General features: G+C 34.5%; 2 protein-coding genes across 5 annotated transcripts in view; one reads left to right on the top strand and one right to left on the bottom strand.

The window, feature by feature from the left end:
- The window catches only part of fsta (follistatin a), a 201,913-nt gene that overhangs the window by 2,670 nt on the left and 191,965 nt on the right, over positions 1–7,278 (top strand). The window lies entirely within an intron of this gene.
- si:dkey-3h3.3 overlaps positions 1–7,278 on the bottom strand; it is a 150,608-nt gene that overhangs the window by 129,576 nt on the left and 13,754 nt on the right. The window lies entirely within an intron of this gene.

The following is a 7,278-nucleotide window of genomic DNA, read 5'->3' as shown; positions in this document are numbered from 1 at the left end:
AGAAATAAAGAAATATAAGTCTATAAATTAAAAAAGGACAATTAAAAAAAAAATCTTTACACCATCACCATTTATGAATGTTTTTTGAATTTAAGTGCACGAGGTTACCTTTTATTGGGTTCTTGATTCAAATTTATTTTTCCACAGTTCTGTACACTCTGATAAGTTGAAATGTCCTTTTATTATAAACTGAGTTCTTATTTATTTTGCTGTAAAAAAAAAAACACTGTAATTGTGATTTTAATAGGAAACTTTTGGATTTCCATTGATGGTTATAATTTTTTAACCGCAAAAAAGTATTAAAGGGAGACAGCTGGAGATCCACATATTTTTGGTCAAAGAGCCACATCTGGCTCGCGAGCCATAGATTCCCTACCACTGGTTTAGAACAACTTGAAGGTGAATAAAAAGTGAGTATTTTTGCTGGATGGGGGAACTATCTATTTAACTCTATTAAAATGAAAGTGTATTCCTTAATTATAAAAAAAATATTTTATTGTTTAACCTTAGCTTTCTGCATTTGCATGTTGTCTTAAATTTAAGTCTGCAATTGTTGCTCTTGGTTGCATGGTCTGCATGTTCAAATAGCAGCTAGTCTACATTTCAGATGAAATGTGGAATTTTAAGTTTTCCCACTTTTGCATTAGGCTCATTGTCAGACAGTGTTAGTCAAGTATTATTCATACCCTCACCTATAACCTTTGCTCATTATTGCTGTGAATAGCTAATTTTTTTCGGACCCGTTCATTTGCATTTTCAAGTAGTTGACTTAAACAACATAAGCTGCACTCAGCCAATAAGTGTTGTTTTTTCTGCTGGGTATCACAGCGTTGCTGTATTAAATCAAATGAGATTGCTCCTGAACTTTGCTTTAGAAATAAATGAAGCTATGATAATTAAATGATGCAGCTTTTTGATGTTTGCCGTAGATTGTAGTGTAGAAAAGTGTAGAAAGATTAGTACAATCTTTTTGACATCAAAAGTATGTGCGCCTTTACAATTAGGCTCAGTTTTTATTGAAGACAGCCCTCCATCTTCTTTGAGATAATTATGGTGTTCACAAGACAGTAGTAGAGATGATATCACCTAAATAGGTAGATATTGGATGTACCCTGTCAGAGATAATGAAATGTTGAAGAGTTTCTCATCACTCAAAGCTGAAGAGACAGAGAACCAGCGCTAAATAACAAGTTCCTAATAGAAAACGCCACAACTTAGGTTTCCTTTGAACAAGGTAATGAGCACTGTCATTTTAAAGACACATGCTCCATTTTGATTGACAATAACTGGTAAATCCCGATCAGACCCCCAATGACTTATGCAATATGTCATAAATGTCAACATCAAAATTACACCTTGTGCTTACGTCAGTCACTGTCAACATGACATTCAGCCAATCTTATTTTGGCTTGACTATTTTAAAGTTAAAACATCAAGTGTAACCAGGGAAACAGCTGTAACATTTGAGGCAGATTTTCATTCAAGCTAAATGTCAAAAAGTAAACTGGCTACCAAGATGCAGGGGCAACAACAGACATTCTCAGCGCTCGGTCAAAATGGACAAAAAATTGCAGCTGTGTTAATAGAGATAAAGATTTGCCTGCTGAGACATAAATGCCGTCCTCTATTGGTCTGACATTAAGGAGCACAATGACTCAAGTTGAGGTAAAATTGGATACCATGGCTGTTTCTTTCTACTCATAAAATGTGTAGAGCAGATTTTAAGATGCATTCAGTAATTGCCACCTCAGAACTACTTTTAGCCCCTATAAAATATGTCAAAAGCAAGGGCTGTGAAATATAATCTTGTTTATGGTGCATTGCGATGCAGAACTGTTCACATCAGCATCAATGCACAAAACAAAAGAATTCATTTTTTAAAAATGAAATGAATAGGCCTGTAATACGCATTATTTTATGTAAATAGCTTACATTTATTATCAGAAGCATCTTTGTCTGACGTATCCCTTTTTTTAGAGTATAAAGGAATATTTGAAAATGTCAGTCACTGTATCAACATCTAACAACTGTAACTGTTGTACCCAAAAATGTATAGTTGCCTAGCAATAAGTTTTCATAGGATTTTGTGTTCCGTTGTAGACATATATACAAATAGAAGTACATACTCTTTTCATACACAAGCGAGTTCAAATGTTATACTTTACATACATATGTAAATTCACTTTTCATTTTTAAAATTATATTGAGTTTGTTATAATTGGTCCTGGTGGCACAGTGGCCTCACAGCAAGAAGGTCACTGGTTCGAGCCCCGGTAGGGTCAGTGACATTTCTGTGTGGAGTTTGCATGCTCTCCCTGTGTTCCCGTGGGTTTCCTCCGGGCGCTCTGGTTTCCCCCATAAGTTTAAAAACATGCAATATACTGCAAGTGAATGGGGTAAGCTAAATTGTCCATAGTGTATGTGTGTATGTCCTGGTCCTCCAGGTTGGGGCTTGAGTGTTTGGCTAACGACCCACTTCGTAAAAATGAGATGTTACAAACACCAACATGATGCAGCTAAATATCAACTTCGATATACATGGACTTGAGAGTATCTAAGAGTAAGTACAGTATTGGTTCTATATTGCATGTCGATTTATCTATTAGTTTACCCAGAAATAAAAATTTTCCATAATTTACTTACCCTGCACTTGTTCAAAACATATTCGATTTTGTGTTTTGTGTTATATCTCCTGGGGAAAATAAACCCTATATTCAAGTCAAATTTTGCTTTAGTCTGAAGGAACACAGCAGACAGGCTAATCGTAAATGCAATTTGCTTCTCTTTCAGCAGGAGACGCTTAATAAGAAATTTTGGAATTGATTCCAATTCCTATTTCAGGAACCGATGGACTTGATTCTGAAAATCAATTCCTTACTGTTGTTGTGATTCTTTCTTTATTTAAAAAATAAAATAAAACTCTGCTAGTAGTAAATAAGCTAGCAGGAAACACAGCCAAGCTCATAACTTTTATTGCATGTATGCCACACTAACATATAAAATGCATGTGCACAACTGTCAAAAAATCAGCTGTTAGAAACTTCACGTTATAAGTAAAGATTTGGTTATTTGAACCAATTAATTGTAGCAAACCAACCAAATCTGGTGGAAATTTTTTTTTAAATGTAATCACTTACATTTTAATTAATATAAATAAATTTAACTAAATAATTATTTATTTTATACTGAAAAGGGAAGATGATTCCCATTATAGAATTATTTCTAAACTTTTGAATTGAACTTAGCTTATTTAATTCAAAAGCACCCGGAGGAAATGTACGCGAACACGCAACATGAACATGCAAACTCCACACAGATATGCCAACTGACCAAGCCGGGGCTCGAACAGGCAACCTTTTTGTTGTGAAGCGATGGTGCTACCCATGGCGCCACCATGATGAGCCTTTGTTATGATTATAATTACTAAAATTTTAACTAATTCTAGCTAAAAAAAAATTATTATAATATAAAAGTAGCTTTTTAGGATAGTTTTTAGGCTCAAGTTAACGGTTTTCCATCAGCCAACATCAGGCTTCTTCCAGGCTAGTTGGTTTATTGTGTTGCACATCAGAGATCATTGGCCCAATTCAGCATGTAGAATCAGTGTCAGTCATCGGCTGTTGAGAATCCTCTGACTAGTTATTCAGCAATGAATGGGAGAGTGAATGTTAAGAAGTGACATAGCAAATAAACAATTCAAGTCAAGAAGGAACCTAAACAGGCCAGCTGTAATTTCAAATATTTGGAGATGATGTGGATTTTTATATCATCAGACATATTTGCAGGAGCAAATCTCTCCGTAGTGAGTGATAATTTTTATGATCATTTTACAGAACGCTGCTTTGTTTATGCTTTGCACAGGAACATGAATGAGAAAGCATGCCATTTCCCCCTTATGGGTGCGAAATGTTAAATCCTCCCATGCAGGAGCACAATGTGCTTTCTTATTTCATTTGGCTTCACCCCTTTGTGCACGCATGTGTTCACACGCAGCTTTTTGGTGCAGATTGAACCAGACGTAAGTTGACGTGAGACAACAACACAGTTGGTTTTCGCATGGGCTACAGTAGTTTTGAGTCACCTTAATGTGTACCGGCCTTTAGGCCAAGTAAGTTGCCCTTGTATTGTTGAATACTTGTTGAAGCATTGACTTTTTTGCTTCTTGACTAGTAGACTGTAGTCCTTTAACTTCTTCAAAGTTTCAGAGGCTGTGCACTGAGAAGCAGACAGCTGGTGGTCTACTTACTGTGGAGAGGGGACTCTTGTACACATGTTAGGGTCTTGTCTTGAGCTGCTCCACTGAAGGAGCTGTGTTTAGAATATTGATAGGCACTACACTGAGAGATTGCAGGCCTCTTGTCAACAACTGACTGACATGAGCTGTTAACATGCTATTTTCAGCCATTGGCTTTTCACTGTGACATTCTTATTAGAACAGCTCAGAAAATCCAGCATTTGTTCTCTTCTGTCTCCTTCTGAAATAATTCTTTCTCTGTATGTTGCTATATTGATGCAGCAAGCTCAACTTTCAGGAAAACCTCACTGGGATCTTGACCTGTCTATTGAGGACATTCAGTTTAGCACTTTTAATTACTGTCCATTGAAACAGTTAATAGGTTAAAGTAAGCTATTTCTACCAGTAACAAAGTCCACCAGATCTAATTTGTATACTATTCTCATTCACAAAATGGCCGACTACAGCGACTTCAGTTTTTTTTTTTTTTTTTGGACATTTGCTTTTATGAGACTTTCAACAGTTTCAGGCAGGGAGGGACACATTTGAATAGATGTCCGAGCATAAAAAACGTGTCTTTCATCACTGTCAGGGTATTGATAAAAATCAGAAGAAAAGAGTCTTTGGGTCTGAAACTCAAGTCTGGCCCCAAGGGTGCACATGACCTATAATCTATACGAAAAAAGACACTTTTCCACTTTCTTTGCTCCTGGTTAAACAAAATAAAACTTTATTTTCAGGCAAATTGCATTTATGCGTAACATGCATTTTGTTGTGTGTGAAATATGCATTTAGGCAAAACAATATATAATATATTTTTATTATTATCGTCTCTGTAAAATATCACACAAAAAGGGTCCTTAAAATGAAATTGGTGTTTGCGTTTAAAATTGTTCTAAAATTGTCTTAAAAGTGTGACCAAAAGAAATGTTTTACATAATCAGAGTAGCAGGATATAAATGCTATAAGTCTAATACATTTTGTTAGGTACATGACTATTCAAAGTTAAAGAGACATGAGACATGAAATCTTGTCTGTGTGAACATTTGATTTGCAATATTTTCTTAATTTGTAAGAAGTGTATTTTTATTTCTGAAAATAAATATCTAAAAATATGGGTCAAGTATTTGCATGTCCATAGATCTTAAAGTCTTAATTGATCCTTCAAGAATTTGTAATCATATTATCATTCTGCTGTTTAATCATTGAGGGGTATAACACCCAGAGAATCATGAAGTCTATTCATAATTTACAACTTTATCAACTGAAACAGCATTTTCATTGTATCTGTGTGATTTAATTATGCAGACACACTGTTTAGTTGGGTTTTCTGCATTATTTTGCTTGCTAAGTATAGAAACTTTATCTCTAGATCTGCTGTGAGAGTCACTGCAGGATTTATTTCATTTGAGAAAATAATTATTACACAAAGCATACTCGGGATTCATCATGAAAACCTGTCAAAATAAAAGTTTGGTTTAACAGTACACTGGTTTTAGACCCAGCTGGGCTAGTTGGCATTTCTTTTTGCAGCTTACATGTTCTCCCTGTGTTCGTGTAGGTTTCCTCCGGGTGCTCTGGTTTCCCCTACAGTCTACAGTCTAAAGACATGTGCTATAGGTGAATTGAATGAACTAAATTGGCCGTAGTTTATGTGTGCATGTGACAGTATGTTTCCCAGTGCTGAGTTGCAGCTGGAAGGACATCTGCTGTGTTAAACATATGCTGGATAAGTTGGCGGTTTATTCCACTGTGGCAACCCCTGTTAGATGTTGTATTTTTATACTACTAAGTGTTTCTAAAACAACTTGTTTTGTTCTAAATATTTACATTTTGAAATCATATGTTTATTTTTTTTAAAGCTATTATATTTAACTTCTTTCATCCTGCAGAGGCCTTATGTGTTTATGTAAAAATTAAGCAACATACCTACACTGTCCTGTACCTATTAAAATATGTAGAAAATAATTTATCAGATTAAATTTGGGCACTTTAACAAACATGAAAATTGGGGTTGGTCTAAATGAAAGGAAGTTAAATATGAAGATAAATACAATTGTATTTTTTTGCCATTTATTCTGAAGTAAAACAACTTAAATTAATATTAATAGTTGCTGAAAAGTCATCCAAAATTGATTACCACACAAGTTTGAATTAATTAATTAATTAATGAGTATAAATCATGACTAAATATTAAATTTGTGGGGTGGTTTGCTTTTAAAGGGAAATTGAAAGCAAAAATCAACCATGTTGGTCTGAATAATAGTGACAAAATACAAATATTTAAAAATACAATAAGTAGTGTTTTTCTGGTCTTTACTGTGGTAATTATGACATCTCATCACATTGGCTGTTGTTACACTGAATTGCAGTTCAGTCCTTCTTTTCTGTAATTTACTGTAAAAAATATGATAATCCTTTTTTATAAAAACAAATCAAAATTAAATATTACATATGCTATGATTAGAAAGGAAAAAAGAAAAAGTTTAATTGCATGACTAAACTACTTAAAGGTTAAAAACTGTATTAAATATTGGTTTGTAAAACTCAACATAGGCAGGTTTAGTTTAAAAAAAAATCCCACCAGCAGTTTCCAGAGAAAATTGATATGACATTGTTTTTATAAAGTGCACCTGCAGAGATAGAAATCATGCACATACTTGATGTGTTCCCCATGTTTATTGCATCTCTCCTTGAACAAAATGCTTTGTTCCAGTCGCATTCAAAGGTGGCCACTCTGCCTACCTCTCATCACAAAATTAGACTACTTGTATTTTTAACATATAGGCATTCACTTAAGCAGCCACAACACTGTGCCCTTGGGTCTGAAATAATTCTTGTTATGGTAGCTGTCAATTACATTGTGTATTACCTGAAATTTGACTGCCTACTTTTTAATGGAAGATGGGAGCTTTTATTGAAGCAACAATTTACTGTATGAATAGAGATTGAGTTCAGCGGAGTACAAAAAGTTAATCTAATATATTCTGACAACACTTGAAACATGCCTGTTGGAAATAGTGTAGAAGTACCACAATCGAGCC

This window comes from Danio rerio, chromosome 5 (assembly GCF_052040795.2).
Source record: "Danio rerio strain M-AB ecotype USA chromosome 5, GRCz13ab, whole genome shotgun sequence".
In the NCBI taxonomy this organism is placed as follows: domain Eukaryota; kingdom Metazoa; phylum Chordata; class Actinopteri; order Cypriniformes; family Danionidae; genus Danio; species Danio rerio.
Note: the sequence above shows the minus strand (reverse complement) of the source record. Positions and strands in the feature narration are given on the sequence as shown.